At 51.4% G+C, this 17,783-nt stretch overlaps 1 protein-coding gene across 1 annotated transcript in view; it reads right to left on the bottom strand.

Moving 5' to 3' along the window:
• Positions 1-17,783, bottom strand: part of LOC142258770 (uncharacterized) — a 108,460-nt gene that overhangs the window by 61,707 nt on the left and 28,970 nt on the right.

Genomic DNA, 17,783 nt, shown 5'->3' on the forward strand with positions numbered 1-17,783 from the left:
TCTCACCTCTCCAGTAAGCCGGAAGAGTATCTCTAGGGTGAGGTGTAATATCCTCTCCGCCATCTTGTCCCTGTCCAGATCCATACTTGATAGGTCAATCAGGAGAATTCTCTTATATAGAAGATCTCCACTGAGAGGATCCGATATTGTTGGGACCTGAATGGGGAGAAGATGACGATGTAACATCATAACGAATCCTGTATAGTAATATAATTACTGGAGACTTTATATCCGATCACTGGCCGCTGAAATAACGCTAACATGTATGACATGAAGGAGAAGACAAGTCCTGGTCTGGTCCTGAGCACTAATTATAGAGAAGCAGCCAAGAGGCCTATGGTCAGAGGAAAAGCAAGAGAGATCCAGAGCTCAGGGGGAGAATCTGTCCACAGGACAACTATAAGTCATAAACTTTACAAATTTGGTCTTTATAGAATAATGGATATTTTTAAAAGCAAAAGAATAAGAATTGAAAATTTCTTCACAGACGCCTTCATCCAATTTACCTGAGATAGAGCTGTTTTATAAATTAGCAGGGGCAAAAATGTGACCTGTAGATGTGTTTACCAGCTTTGCACATCCCCCAAGAGACTGGCAGCAGTACTTGCAGTGAAAGGTTTGTCCTGCAAAGTATTTGTGGCGCCCTGGACAAGCCAGGGGCCACAGAGAACAACACCTACACACCCCACACTCCCGGTCAGGCACACCAAAGTCAGACGAAAACCCTTGTTGCCTTCCTCCAGGGGCTGATGTCCACACCAGGGGGTGGGCCAGGCGGTTGGCCCCGCCCACCGAGGAGTTGACAGTCCTGGAGGCGGGAAAAGCAAGCAGATTAGTTTTTGTAGGAGAAAGTGGAAGGAGGAAAGTGGCAGTTAAGCAGCGTGAAGTTGGTCCGGGTGTGTGGCCCGGACGGATCAACAAGGTTGGCAGACGGTGGGGACCGTCTGCAGGAGTGGCCTATTGGAGCTTACTGTAAAGACCGTGGACGGGCGGTGGCCCGGCGGTACCGGACCGGTACGCAAAGAGAAGCCAGCACCATCTGGCAGGGGCTTGCGGACCCCGGCAAGGCTAGGAGTCGCCGCGAATTTGCCAAATCCGTTAGCGAAGGGAACCTCCTGGGTTTCCCAGCAGCCAAGTCCCGACAGAAGGCAACAGTCCAACCGAGAGAGGGAAACACAGTCACCGCCAAGGCTAAAGTTCCCAGGGCCAGAGCCTGGGGGCAAAAGGGGCTCCTCCAGCCCATATCCAAGCTGGGGAGCGGGTTACCGGTGGGAACCCATTGGAACCGTTTACAGTACACAGGTGCAGGGAAAGGCAGTCACCATCAACCTGCCGGGAGAAACAACACCGCAGCCGTCTGTGGGACCCGTCCATCCAGCCGTGTGTTTTACCGAGAACTGTGTCCTCATCATTGGCTGAGTGAGTACCACCGTGCCGTGCGGCACAGCGCTGCCCCCGCGACCCTGCACCTCGCCAGGCCCCGTAACCCGCCTGCCATCCATCCCTACCCCATCACCGGGCCCCGGGACAACCAACCCCCTACCCACGGAGCGGAGAACTAACAACCAAGCTGCTCCCTGTCACCGCTCCCGGGATCCCCGTCTAGAGCAGCGGTGGTGTCACCAATATCACCACAACCGTGGGTGGCGTCACGGACAATAGCCAAATCCCCACAATCCAATCCCCACCCTTTTCACTCACGGGCGAGGAGCGCCGCTCGAGTCCCCGGGATCCGGCCCATCGCTCGAGCCACCACCGAGCAGCAGCAGCCGCAGCAGCAGCAGCAGTGGCCGGACCCGAGCAGTGGGAGAGCGCAGCGTCCCCTCCTCCGCCCGCGACATATTCCCTCAGGGGGCTGAATACTAATGCACATCACAATTTTCAGAATTATATTTCTTAAAATGTTTAAAAATCCGTTTATAATTTCCTTTATACTTAACAAATGTTTGCTACTTTGTGTTGTTATCACATAAAACTCCAATAAAATCCACTTGTTTGTGCCTGTAATGTAAAAAAACATGGAAAAGTTCACCGGGTGTGAATAGTTTTTCAAGGAAAGGTATGTTTACCTTCAACCTAAAAAATTATGACATTTTGTCAGAAATATTTTGGTGCAAACTTGCCGCCATTTAGGAAGACAAGACTTTTTGGACTAAAAAGTCACAAACAAAGGAAAAAAAATACAAAGCGTTTCTATTGTGCGCAAAATTCATGATCCACTTGCAACATTCTGAAGAATTTGGAAAAAAAACATAAAATGATACGAGAAGACAAAAAAAGCAGCATAGAAAAAAAACAAACAAAAAAAACACCACAATTGATGAGTTGGATGTGAGTTTTGTGGTGCGGAGCCCGTTATACCGGCAGACGGGATGTGACCGGAGGCAGAAATATTCAGGGAAGGGAAAGATTTTACACTTTGTAGATAAATCCTCTCTTCCCGGGATGTAACGGCCTCTAATGCCGGGATCACACGGCCGGATAAAGAATCATCACAGCTTCATCCAGAAAACTAGGACAAGTCTATTCTTATTTGTCATCCATATACAATCCGGTATTTACAGCCGCTATTAATAATTTACAAGACCATTTACAGCTTCCTCCATTACAGAACTGCAATGTATCCGTAACACAATGTCTGCTGTATGGTGGAGCTGGTGGGAATCTGATGGTTTGTGCAGACACAGACCTGAATGGACGAGTCTCATCCGATTTACAGAAGGCACTAGAGGATGCTGGGATTATTCTCACACGCAGATTCTGTCAGTGAGAAAGAAAATCCCCATCTGCACAGCCACATCCAATAACAATGGTCTGAGGGCGAGACGTTGTGTTATTTTATGGATAGCACTGAAGAAGGGAATTTTGTTTACTTACCGTAAATTCCTTTTCTTCTAGCTCCTATTGGGAGACCCAGACAATTGGGTGTATAGCTACTGCCTCCGGAGGCCACACAAAGTATTACACTTTAAAAAGTGTAACCCCTCCCCTCTGCCTATACACCCCCCCGTGTATCACGGGCTCCTCAGTTTTGGTGCAAAAGCAGGAAGGAGGAAACTTATAAATTGGTCTAAGGTAAATTCAATCCGAAGGATGTTCGGAGAACTGAAACCATGAACCAAAAGAACAATTCAACATGAACAACATGTGAACACAAAAGAACAAACAGCCCGAAGGGAACAGGGGCGGGTGCTGGGTCTCCCAATAGGAGCTAGAAGAAAAGGAATTTACGGTAAGTAAACAAAATTCCCTTCTTCTTTGTCGCTCCATTGGGAGACCCAGACAATTGGGACGTCCAAAAGCAGTCCCTGGGTGGGTAAAAGAATACCTCGATAAAAAGAGCCGAAAACGGCCCCCTCTTACAGGTGGGCCACCGCCGCCTGAAGGACTCGCCTACCTAGGCTTGCATCTGCCGAAGCATAGGCATGCACCTGATAGTGTTTCGTGAAAGTGTGCAGACTCGACCAGGTAGCCGCCTGACACACCTGCTGAGCCGTAGCCTGGTGCCGCAGTGCCCAGGATGCACCTACGGCTCTGGTAGAATGGGCTTTTAGCCCTGAAGGAATCGGAAGCCCAGAAGAACGGTAGGCTTCAAGAATCGGTTCCTTGATCCACCGAGCCAAGGTTGACTTGGAAGCCTGCGACCCCTTACGCTGGCCAGCGACAAGGACAAATAGCGCATCAGAACGGCGCAGTGGCGCCGTGCGAGACACGTAGATCCGGAGTGCTCTCACTAGATCTAACAAATGCAAATCCTTTTCACATTGGTGAATTGGATGAGGGCAAAATGAAGGTAAGGAGATATCCTGATTGAGATGAAAGGGGGACACCACCTTAGGGAGAAAGTCCGGGACCGGACGCAGAACCACCTTATCCTGGTGAAACACCAGGAAGGGAGCTTTGCATGACAGCGCTGCTAGCTCAGACACTCTCCGAAGTGATGTGACTGCGACTAGAAATGCCACCTTCTGCGAAAGACGTGATAGAGAGACATCCCGCAGCGGCTCAAAAGGTGGTTTCTGAAGAGCCCGTAGAACCCTGTTGAGATCCCAGGGTTCCAGCGGCCGCTTGTAAGGTGGGACTATGTGGCAAACTCCCTGCAGGGACGTGCGGACCTGCGGAAGCCTGGCTAGACGCTTTTGAAAAAACACGGAAAGCGCCGATACTTGTCCCTTGAGAGAGCCGAGAGACAAACCCTTGTCCATTCCGGATTGAAGGAAGGAAAGAAACGTGGGTAAGGCAAACGGCCAGGGGGTAAACCCCTTATCAGAGCCCCAGGCTAAGAAGATCTTCCAAGCCCTGTGATAGATCTTGGCTGACGTTGGTTTCCTGGCCTGTCTCATAGTGGCAATGACCTCTTGAGATAACCCAGAGGACGCTAGGAGCCAGGACTCAATGGCCACACAGTCAGGTTGAGGGCCGCAGAATTCAGATGGAAAAATGGCCCTTGAGACAGCAAGTCTGGGCGGTCTGGAAGTGCCCACGGTTGACCCACCGTGAGGTGCCACAGGTCCGGGTACCACAACCTCCTCGGCCAGTCTGGAGCGACGAGGATGGCGCGGCGGCAGTCGGACCTGATCTTGCGCAACACTCTGGGCAGCATTGCCAGAGGAGGGAATACATAAGGCAGTCGAAACTGCGAAAAATCCTGAACTAATGCGTCCGCCGCCAGAGCTCTGTGATCCTGAGACCGTGCCATGAATGCCGGGACTTTGTTGTTGTGCCGAGACGCCATGAGATCGACGTCCGGCGTTCCCCAGCGGCAACAGATCTCTTGAAACACGTCCGGGTGAAGAGACCATTCCCCTGCGTCCATGCCCTGGCGACTGAGAAAGTCTGCTTCCCAGTTTTCTACGCCCGGGATGTGAACCGCGGAGATGGTGGAGGCTGTGGCCTCCGCCCACAGCAGAATCCGCCGAACTTCTTGGAAGGCTTGACGACTGCGCGTGCCGCCCTGGTGGTTGATGTACGCGACCGCCGTGGCGTTGTCCGACTGTATGCGGATCTGCCTGCCCTCCAGCCACCGATGGAAAGCCTTTAGGGCTAGATACACTGCCCTTATCTCCAGAACATTGATCTGAAGGGAGGACTCTGTCGGAGTCCAGGTTCCCTGAGCCTTGTGGTGGAGAAAAACCGCTCCCCACCCTGACAGACTCGCGTCCGTCATGACCACGGCCCAGGATGGGGGCAGGAAAGATTTTCCCTTCGACAGAGAAGTGGGAAGAAGCCACCACTGAAGTGACGTCTTGGTTGCCAGAGAAAGAGAGACGTTCCTGTCTAAGGACGTCGACCTCTTCTCCCATTTGCGGAGAATGTCCCATTGGAGTGGACGCAGATGAAACTGCGCAGAGGGAACTGCCTCCATTGCTGCCACCATCTTCCCCAGGAAGTGCATGAGGCGCCTCAAGGGGTGTGACTGGTCCCGAAGGAGAGATTGTACCCCTGATTGCAGCGCACGCTGTTTGTCCAGCGGTAGCTTGACTATCGCTGAGAGAGTATGAAACTCCATCCCGAGGTAAGTCAGTGATTGGGTCGGAGTCAATTTTGACTTTGGGAAATTGATGATCCACCCGAACCTCTGGAGAGTCTCCAGAGCAACGGTCAGACTGTATTGACATGCCACCCGGGAGGGTGCCTTGACTAGAAGATCGTCTAAGTACGGGATCACCGCGTGGCCCTGAGAGTGTAGGACTGCCACAACAGATGCCATGACCTTGGTGAAGACCCGTGGGGCTGTCGCCAGGCCGAAAGGCAGTGCCACAAACTGAAGGTGTTCGTCCCCAATGGCGAAACGCAGGAAGCGTTGATGCTCTGGAGCGATCGGCACATGGAGATAGGCATCCCTGATGTCGATTGATGCTAGGAAGTCTCCTTGGGACATTGAAGCGATGACAGAGCGGAGGGATTCCATGCGAAACCGCCTGGTTCTCACATGTTTGTTGAGCAATTTGAGGTCCAGAACGGGACGGAATGACCCGTCCTTTTTTGGCACTACGAACAAGTTGGAGTAAAAACCGCGACCACGTTCCTGAAGGGGAACGGGAATCACAACTCCTTCTGTCTTCAGAGTGTCCACTGCCTGAAAAAGTGCAACGGTTCGCTCGGGGGGCGGAGATGTTCTGAAAAAACGAGTCGGAGGACGAGAGCTGAACTCTATCCTGTAACCGTGAGACAGAATGTCCCTCACCCATCGGTCTTGGACATGTGGCCACCAGGCGTCGCAAAAGCGGGAGAGCCTGCCACCGACCGAGGATGCGGTTTGGAGAGGCCGAAAGTCATGAGGAGGCCGCCTTGGAGACGGTGCCTCCGGCGGTCTTTGTAGGACGTGACTTAGACCGCCATGCAGAAGAGTTTCTCTGGCTCTTCTGTGGCCTGTTGGACGCGGAGGATTGGGATCTGGCTGAAGGCCGAAAGGACCGAAACCTCGCTTGAATTTTTCGTTGCTGAGGTCTCTTTGGTTTGGGCTGGGGTAAGGACGAGTCCTTTCCCTTGGATTGCTTAATAATTTCATCCAATTGCTCGCCAAACAGTCGGTCGCCAGAAAAAGGCAAACCGGTCAAGAACTTCTTGGAAGCAGAGTCTGCCTTCCATTCGCGTAGCCACATGGCCCTGCGGACTGCCACCGAATTGGCGGATGCTACCGCTGTACGGCTAGCAGAGTCCAGGACAGCATTCATGGCGTAGGATGAAAATACCGACGCCTGAGAAGTCAAAGACGCTACTTGCGGAGCAGAGGTACGGGTGACCGCATTAATCTCAGACAGACAAGCTGAGATAGCCTGGAGTGCCCACACTGCTGCAAAGGCTGGGGCAAAGGACGCGCCTGTGGCTTCATAGATGGATTTCATTAGGAGTTCTATCTGCCTGTCCGTGGCATCCTTGAGCGATGAACCGTCAGCCACTGCTACCACGGATCTAGCCGCCAGTCTAGAGACTGGAGGATCCACCTTGGGACATTGAGCCCAACCCTTAACTACGTCAGGGGGGAAGGGGTAACGTGTGTCATTAAGGCGCTTAGTAAAGCGCTTGTCCGGGAAAGCCCTGTGCTTCTGGACAGCATCTCTGAAGTTAGAGTGATCGAAGAAAGCACTCCGTGTACGTTTGGGAAACCTAAATTGGTGCTTCTCCTGCTGTGAAGCCGACTCCTCCACAGGTAGAGGCGGGGGAGATAGATCTAGCACCTGGTTGATGGACGCTATAAGGTCATTTACTATGGCGTCCCCTTCAGGTGTATCAAGATTGAGAGCAACATCAGGGTCAGAGTCCTGTGCTGCTACGTCCGCCTCATCCTCTAGAGAGTCCTCAAGCTGAGACCCCGAGCAGCGTGATGAAGTCGGGGAAGATTCTAAGCAAGCCCGCTTAGCCGGTCTGGGACTGCGGTCCGTGCCGGAGTCCTCCACGTAATAACTAGAGGCCACCCCAGGAGCACGCTTCGTCGCAGACCGAGAGGGCCCTGGGGGCGATCCCGCAGTGCCCGGGGCCTGAGTAAGGGCCGGTCTGGACTGCAAAGCTTCTAGTATTTTAGCAGACCATTTGTCTATAGACTGTGCCATGGATTGTGAAAGTGACTCAGAGAGTTTCTCAGCTAAAACTGCAAACTCTGTCCCTGCCACCTGTACAGGGGTAGCCGGCGGTTCTACCAGGGCCGAGGGTCCCCCCCAGTGCCCCAGGCTCCGGCTGAGCGAGTGCCACAGGGCCAGAGCATTGTTCACAGTGAGGGTAGGTGGAACCTGCAGGTAGCATAGCCGCACAAGAGGTACAGGTTGCAAAATAACCCTGTGTCTTGGCACCCTTGCTCCTTGTGAACGACATGTTGTCTCCCAGGAGAATGATCACTGAGGGATATATAGCCACAAGCTAACAGTACAGCCGAACCGAGAAAATGTATACAAATAAAATATATATATATATATATATATATATATATATATATATATATATATATATATATATATATATATATATATATATATATATATATACAGTTCGGCACTCTAGGGGTACCAGCACCGGGTGACCGGTGTGGCTTACCGACCGCACAAGCGGTGTGTGGCCACCAGATTCCCAGCCTCGGGTCTCCCAGAGCTGCAGCCAGAAGTCCTCCACCGGCAGAATGTGCTTAAAAACATGGCCGTCGGCGTTTACAGGGGAGGAGGGAGCCGTGGGCGTAACTACAGAAAGTGCGGGAATCTGGTGCCCTAGAGTGATTAGTGAGGGGGGCGGAGGACAGCTAAGTGTGCTCCAGCCCTCACTGTCGGCGTCAGACCGACCGTCCCGCCCTTTCCCCTGACTGGCAGGCCCGGGGGCGGGATTTCAATGCACTAGGCCGCAAAAGCCGGGGACTAAAGTTAAAACCGCGGCCGGCAAGCAGGCGCGGTCGGCGCGGTAGTCCCGGTCTCATAACCACACCGCAGTCGCTGCAGCGTCTGAGGCCAAGGTGCTCCATGCACCGTCCCCAAGGGGACACAGAGTACCTGTAGATGCAGGGCCCTGTCCCTGATGATACTCAGTCTCCTGTCCGGCAGAATCCCACAGGGGCTGCGGAGGGAGCCCGGTCCCAGTGCCTGGATGACCGGATAGGATCCCACTTCTCCCAGAGCCCCTAAGGGATGGGGAAGGAAAACGGCATGTGGCTCCGGCCTGTGTACCCGCAATGGGTACCTCAACCTTAACAACACCGCCGACTTAGTGGGGTGAGAAGGGAGCATGCCGGGGGCCCTGTTAGGGGCCCTCTTTTCTTCCATCCGATATAATCAGCAGCTGCTGCTGACTAAAAATGGGAGCATGAGTGAATGTGTGCCTCCTTCAACACAAAGCATAAAAACTGAGGAGCCCGTGATACACGGGGGGGGTGTATAGGCAGAGGGGAGGGGTTACACTTTTTAAAGTGTAATACTTTGTGTGGCCTCCGGAGGCAGTAGCTATACACCCAATTGTCTGGGTCTCCCAATGGAGCGACAAAGAAAATACAGTAGTGTGAACGAGGACTAAAAGGAATCAAAGCTCTTATCTCTCCTAATCCTGCCATCTCCACCGCTCTCATCAGGGTCGGATTGCGGTGTCTGGGGCCCAACAGGGGAATTGACTCTAGCGGCTCACCCTACAGCTAAATATAAACACCCATTAGTGTTATCCCTGTTATAGTGGAGCGCTGACTGTATACATGTGATGCCCTGGCAAAACCAGGAGTCACAGATTAGGCCCCCACATAACACCATCCCTCACAGGGTTACAACGAAGTCAATTAAACTCCTAGTCACCCCCCCTTAGGGCCAGACAGACACACCAGTGGGCGGGACCAGGCGGTTAGGGAACGCCCACCTAGGGGTCTAGACAGCTCGGGGCGGGAAAAACAGTTAGTTTTAAGCCGGGACACAGATGGTGTCAGTCAGTGAGGAGTCAAGTAAGCAGTTTAAGTTGACAGGTGCCAGGGTTGGAGCCCTGGTACATTGGCTAGGTGGCAGACGGTCTCCGTCCGCAGGAGACGTGAAGACGGCAGCCGGAGATCCGAGATGGACCGGAGAAGGGTTGGAGCCCGCCGGTGTAGACACCAGAGAGACCCGACCCCGAAACCGTGCACAGAGGGGGTACTCGTACCCTGAAGCCAGGACTGGAACTGATGGCATAAATAATTAACCGATTGAGGGCAGGATTACAGGTACTGTCCCAGCCAAAGTCCCAAAATCAGACAACCACCCACAAAAAGGGAAAGGGCCACCGCCAGGGCCATAGAATCCCACGGGTCAGCGTCAGCGGGCACGGCTCCTCAGGTACACAGCCAACCGGGAGCGAACTCCCGTGTTCCAGACCGGGAAGTCCAAATCTACGGAAACACAGTGCAGAGGCGAAAGACGGCGACCACCAGCCCGGGCGGGGGACCAGAGTACAACCGGCCGCAGCAGCCGGCCACCGGCACCCTTGGTTTACTAAAATACTCATGTGGTTCACTGACTGAGTAACAAACTGTCCCCTGATACGTTCGGGCGCGCAGCCCCCTGTCATCGCCATACCCTGCACAGAGACACTGGGCCCCGGGGCAACCATCCCTACCCACGGAGGGGTTAACATCCAGCTGCCACTACATCTCCCCCAGGTGCCCCACAACAGCAGCAGTGGTGTCCCACTTCACCACACACCATGGGTGGTGTCATGAACCGAGTACGGCCAAGCCTGTACAACTACGTCCCTCTTTTATTTGGCGTGTCCGCGTGACCCCTGGGTCCGGAGGATCCCTCGAGCCACGTAGCAGGTCCGGATCTGAGCAGCCAGGCTGCTACAGACGTGGGGGCGGCACATACACAGGCGGATCCTGCACATCTATATTGTGCACCATAACTGGGATGTACAATTACAGTAGTTTGCAGTCATGGGGTCTTTGGTGAAAATAAGTTATCACTGATCTACAGGTTCGGTTGGTGATAACTTATTGATCGGTGGAACCAGACCAGTGGAAACCGCACCGATCGGAAGATTGGGGAACTTTTTGCAGCGGCAGGTGGGGTGTGTGACCGCAGCTCCATTCATCCTCTGTGGAGCAGCCAGATAATAACAAGCCCAGCGCTCGCAGCCACTGAGGGAATGAACGGATCAGGGGTCGAGTCGGACACAAGCTCCAGTGTAATGGGGGATAAAAGTTGCACGATCGGTGCAGGTCCCAGCAATCAGACCCCACTGATGAATAAGTTATCACTTATCCTTAGGCCACGTTCAGTGTTTGGTCAGTATCTTACATCAGTATTTGTAGCCAAAACCAGCAGTGGGTAATAAATACAGAAGTGGTGCCCGTATTTCTATTACACTTTTCCTCTGATTTTACCGCTCCTGGTTTTGGCTTAAAAAACTGGGGTAAAAAACGCACTGAATACTCAGTGTGTGCACGTGGCCTTAGTAAAGGTGATTACTTGCTTTCACTGGAGTACCTCTGCATATGTGCTGCAGTGTAATAGTCACAGGACAGGGAGGGGTTAAATGTTTAAGTATTTAATTTCTATTGGAAATAATCTCCCCCTTATAGAGAGAAAAAGTGACCTCCATACACAACACAACCAATAATTCCACATACAAGGGAGAAATACCGCCACACCGTGACCAGACCGTATATTACCACCAAACAGTGACCAAATACAGCCACATACAAGGGAGAAATACCACCACACTGTGACCAGACCGCAAAGTGACTGAATAATACCACATACAGGGGAGAAATACCGCGACACTATGACCAGATAACATACTACCAACACATAGTGATCAAAAGCAACCACATACCAGAGAGTAATACTACTACACCATAATTAGACTACATAGTAACCGAATATTACCACATACAAGGGAGAAATACTGCAACACTTTAACCACACCACATATTGGCCAAATAATACCGCACATGAGACAAATATCAGTACAACATGACCACCGAACATATTACTACCACACAAGGACAAATAATACTACAATAATGATCAGGAATAAAAACTACAACACTAACAACACTAATATTATCATCAGTGCCATAATGCACAGGAATTCTGTATATAGTGTATAGGTAATACAGTGCTCACCAGTGACATTATACACAGGAGCTCTGTAAATAGTGTTAAGTATAGTGTGTGTGTGTGTGTGTGTGTGTGTGTGTGTGTGTTCATGTAATACACTGACTTACCAGTGACGTCTCTAGCTGACTTTATTCATCTTCACATTTTCTCTTCATCCGGAGCTGACCGCCATCACTTCTTCCTGCCATGATGCGACTCTGCAGAAAATAACAGTCACCTATAGCCGATCACTCCCAGAACACATTCCTCACTATTTCCCGTATTTCTACACCACGTCAGACTCTTGTTCCCCCCATGGAAGACAATATCCTCAAAAGTAACCTATATTTCATCAGTAATAATGTCCCCTTATTTGCCCCTACAGTAATTATGCCCCACGTGCCACCATAAACTAATAATATACGTCCCTCATCCTGGCCCCTTTTATTTAATGTCTGGGGAAACAAGTGGAATCAGAAGGGGATGTTAATAGCTTCCTGCACAAGATATCCCCCACACACTGCTCCTCTCCAAAATAGCCTCACAAAGAGCCCCTTTCCAAAATGTCCCCCAAAAATTTGCTCTTTCTATAATATCTCCCCCATACTAAATTGCTGCATAAATCCCCCCCCCTCCTCATTATACTACGCTGCCTTCCACAATCCTTGATGCCTCATAATGTCCCCCATTGCCCTATAATGTCCCAATTTGCTTCATAATGTCCTCCATTACCCTATAATGTCCCCCACTGCCCTATAATGTTCCAAACTGCCTTATAATGTCCCACACTGCCCTATAATGTCCCCCACTGCCCTATTATGTCCCCCACTGCCCTATTATGTCCCCCATTGCCCTATAATGTCCCAATTTCTTTCATAACATCCCCCACTAACCTATAATGCGCCAATTTGCTTCATAATGTCCTCCATTACTCTATAATGTCCCTCACTGCCCTATACTGTATCCCACTGCCCTATAATGTCCCCCACTGCCCTATAATGTCCCCCACTGCCCTATAATGTCCCCCACTGCCCTATCATGTCCCCCACTGCCCTATCATGTCCCCCACTGCCCTATCATGTCCCCCACTGCCCTATCATGTCCCCCACTGCCCTATCATGTCCCCCACTGACCCATAATATGATCCATAAAGTCCCCAACCGCTTCTTTATGCCCCTTGTAAAATAACACCGTCCCTCCCCCACCCGCAGCCCCTCATGTAAAATTATTGTACATCTTCGGCTCCTCTGGAGCGCTTACCTGTGCCTGCACGTCCTCCTCTTCATCCCTGCAGCTGCGGCCCGGTGATGATGATGTCGGTGCAGGACTGAGGCGCGCTCCTCTGCCTCAGTCCTGTCACATCCTCCTCCTCTGGTGATGACGTCCCGTTGCGGTGCGGGCTGTGCAGCGCTGCTCTGCCTCCTGTCACTGGCCGCACTGTACAAATGTACGCGCGCCTGAAAGACGCGCATACATTTGAATACCGGCGCAGTCTCCAGGCCTGCACACCTCATCGGTGCAGGCCTGGGGACTCCCGCAGTGCACCGCTAGGACCTTTGGTGAGTCACATGACACATGTGATGTCACTAAAAGTCATGCAACTGCAGAAACGTTAGTGATCATACAGAATGTGTACAATCACTGAAGTTAATGATTGAAAGGCTTTGGGCCCCTTAGAGCGTGGGGGCCCTGGATGAGCTGCTGAGTCTGCCCACCAATAAACGCCGGCTCTGAGACACAGGCGGCCCCGCGGCCCTGTACAGCGATTCCCCGCTACCCTGGTGGGCCAGACCAACCCTGGCTCTCATTACACAAGTATAAACCATATAATACTGGCGGATAAAACAAGACTGAGCACAAGACCTTCACAGCCGTCTACACATCATAGGGGGATTTCATGGCACCTTCTCTCCATCTACCTGATGATCCTGAGGAACATCGGGATCTTCTTGTTTACAGTCCTGTGGGAGAAGAGGACGGGGACATCTCTCTGGTGTTGTCCTCTTACTGGATAGACCTGGAGGAGACACATACAGGGACTGAATTCATTCCTTACATACAGATAATTATAGGCCGTGTGTATTTAGTCCTGTCTATTACCTGGTGATGTGAGGGGCTGGGGAACCTCCATCATGACGTCCTTGTACAGATCTTTGTGTCCTTCTAAATACTCCCACTCCTCCATGGAGAAATAGACGGTGACGTCCTGACACCTTATAGGAACCTGACACATACAATGATACCGTCACCCCCGATCCCTTCATAGCGTTACTGTATAATGTCCCAGCATTCCCAGCAGTGTCACCTCTCCAGTCAGCAGCTCAATCATCTTGTAGGTGAGTTCTAGGATCTTCTGGTCATTGATGTCCTCATGTATCGGGGGGTGAGGTGGAGGCCCCGTGATTGGGCTCAGGGGTCTTCCCCATTCCTCAGACACAGGGGCCTGACAGCGCTCACTAGAGGTCTTCTTCACTACTGTGTAATCCTGGTTTTGGAGAGACACAGTAATAAATCTCACTCCAGACATTTCCAGAGTCCTCACCTCTCCAGTTCTGTCCATCTGTTATTCCCATAGATAAGAATGATGTAATGTGACGTCATCAGAATCTCTCACCTCTCCAGTAAGCCGGAAGAGGATCTCTAGGGTGAGGTGTAATATCCTCTCCGCCATCTTGTCCCTGTCCATATCCATCCTTCACGGGGCAATCAGGAGAATTCTCTTCTATAGAAGATCTCCACTGAGAGGATCCGATATTGTAGGGACCTGAATGGGGAGAAGATGATGATGTAACATCATAGAGAATCCGGTGTAATAATACAAATACTGGAGGTAATAAAGGGAAACATATAATGAGAACATTCTGGGGAAACATTATACTGTAGGGGGCAGAAAGGGGCCGAGGACTGAGGGCAGAAAGGGGCTGAGGACTGAGGGCAGACGGGTTTCCTCACTTCCGGCCTCTCATAGTTGGGGCGTTTGTATCTATCAGAGGAAAAGGAACAAAAACCTCACGATTCATAGAAATCAGCGAGAGAAAAACAGCAAGAAAGTCTAAGAGCTGAAGGGGTTAATGCCGCCTGCCCCAGTAATGGGGAATCTCCACACACCTCCACCTGCAGAGCCGCACACTAGATATATAATACCCTGCACCTACCTCCACCTGCAGAGCCGCACACTAGATATATAATAACCTGCACCTACCTCCACCTGCAGAGCCGCACACTAGATATATAATAACCTGCACCTACCTCCACCTGCAGAGCCGCACACTAGATATATAATACCCTGCACCTACCTCCACCTGCAGAGCCGCACACTAGATATATAATACCCTGCACCTACCTCCACCTGCAGAGCCGCACACTAGATATATAATAACCTGCACCTACCTCCACCTGCAGAGCCGCACACTAGATATATAATACCCTGCACCTACCTCCACCTGCAGAGCCGCACACTAGATATATAATACCCTGCACCTACCTCCACCTGCAGAGCCGCACACTAGATATATAATAACCTGCACCTACCTCCACCTGCAGAGCCGCACACTAGATATATAATACCCTGCACCTACCTCCACCTGCAGAGCCGCACACTAGATATATAATAACCTGCACCTACCTCCACCTGCAGAGCCGCACACTAGATATATAATACCCTGCACCTACCTCCTCCTGCAGAGCCGCACACTAGATATATAATACCCTGCACCTACCTCCACCTGCAGAGCCGCACACTAGATATATAATACCCTTCACCTACCTCCACCTGCAGAGCCGCACACTAGATATATAATACCCTGCACCTACCTCCACCTGCAGAGCCGCACACTAGATATATAATACCCTGCACCTACCTCCACCTGCAGAGCCGCACACTAGATATACAATACCCTGCACCTACCTCCACCTGCAGAGCCGCACACTAGATATATAATACCCTGCACCTACCTCCACCTGCAGAGCCGCACACTAGATATATAATACCCTGCACCTACCTCCACCTGCAGAGCCGCACACTAGATATATAATAACCTGCACCTACCTCCACCTGCAGAGCCGCACACTAGATATATAATACCCTGCACCTACCTCCACCTGCAGAGCCGCACACTAGATATATAATACCCTGCACCTACCTCCTCCTGCAGAGCCGCACACTAGATATATAATACCCTGCACCTACCTCCACCTGCAGAGCCGCACACTAGGTATATAATACCCTGCACCTACCTCCACCTGCAGAGCCGCACACTAGATATATAATACCCTGCACCTACCTCCACCTGCAGAGCCGCACACTAGATATATAATACCCTGCACCTACCTCCACCTGCAGAGCCGCACACTAGATATATAATACCCTGCACCTACCTCCTCCTGCAGAGCCGCACACTAGATATATAATACCCTGCACCTACCTCCACCTGCAGAGCCGCACACTAGATATATAATAACCTGCACCTACCTCCACCTGCAGAGCCGCACACTAGATATATAATACCCTGCACCTACCTCCACCTGCAGAGCCGCACACTAGATATATAATACCCTGCACCTACCTCCACCTGCAGAGCCGCACACTGGATATATAATACCCTGCACCTACCTCCACCTGCAGAGCCGCACACTAGATATATAATACCCTGCACCTACCTCCACCTGCAGAGCCGCACACTGGATATATAATACCCTGCACCTACCTCCACCTGCAGAGCCGCACACTGGATATATAATAACCTGCACCTACCTCCACCTGCAGAGCCGCACACTAGATATATAATACCCTGCACCTACCTCCACCTGCAGAGCCGCACACTAGATATATAATACCCTGCACCTACCTCCACCTGCAGAGCCGCACACTGGATACATAATACCCTGCACCTACCTCCACCTGCAGAGCCGCACACTACATATATAATACCCTGCACCTACCTCCACCTGCAGAGCCGCACACTAGATATATAATACCCTGCACCTACCTCCACCTGCAGAGCCGCACACTAGATATATAATACCCTGCACCTACCTCCACCTGCAGAGCCGCACACTAGATATATAATACCCTGCACCTACCTCCACCTGCAGAGCCGCACACTAGATATATAATACCCTGCACCTACCTCCACCTGCAGAGCCGCACACTAGATATATAATACCCTGCACCTACCTCCACCTGCAGAGCCGCACACTAGATATATAATACCCTGCACCTACCTCCTCCTGCAGAGCCGCACACTAGATATATAATACCCTGCACCTACCTCCACCTGCAGAGCCGCACACTAGATATATAATACCCTGCACCTACCTCCACCTGCAGAGCCGCACACTAGATATATAATACCCTGCACCTACCTCCACCTGCAGAGCCGCACACTAGATATATAATACCCTGCACCTACCTCCACCTGCAGAGCCGCACACTAGATATATAATACCCTGCACCTACCTCCACCTGCAGAGCCGCACACTAGATATATAATACCCTGCACCTACCTCCACCTGCAGAGCCGCACACTAGATATATAATACCCTGCACCTACCTCCACCTGCAGAGCCGCACACTAGATATATAATACCCTGCACCTACCTCCTCCTGCAGAGCCGCACACTAGATATATAATACCCTGCACCTACCTCCACCTGCAGAGCCGCACACTAGATATATAATACCCTGCACCTACCTCCACCTGCAGAGCCGCACACTGGATATATAATACCCTGCACCTACCTCCACCTGCAGAGCCGCACACTAGATATATAATACCCTGCACCTACCTCCACCTGCAGAGCCGCACACTAGATATATAATACCCTGCACCTACCTCCACCTGCAGAGCCGCACACTAGATATATAATACCCTGCACCTACCTCCACCTGCAGAGCCGCACACTAGATATATAATACCCTGCACCTACCTCCACCTGCAGAGCCGCACACTAGATATATAATACCCTGCACCTACCTCCACCTGCAGAGCCGCACACTAGATATATAATAACCTGCACCTACCTCCACCTGCAGAACCGCACACTAGATATATAATACCCTGCACCTACCTCAACCTGCAGAGCCGCACACTAGATATATAATACCCTGCACCTACCTCCACCTGCAGAGCCGCACACTAGATATATAATACCCTGCACCTACCTCCACCTGCAGAGCCGCACACTAGATATATAATAACCTGCACCTACCTCCACCTGCAGAACCGCACACTAGATATATAATACCCT

The sequence above is a fragment of the Anomaloglossus baeobatrachus genome, assembly GCF_048569485.1.
Source record: "Anomaloglossus baeobatrachus isolate aAnoBae1 chromosome 5 unlocalized genomic scaffold, aAnoBae1.hap1 SUPER_5_unloc_1, whole genome shotgun sequence".
In the NCBI taxonomy this organism is placed as follows: domain Eukaryota; kingdom Metazoa; phylum Chordata; class Amphibia; order Anura; family Aromobatidae; genus Anomaloglossus; species Anomaloglossus baeobatrachus.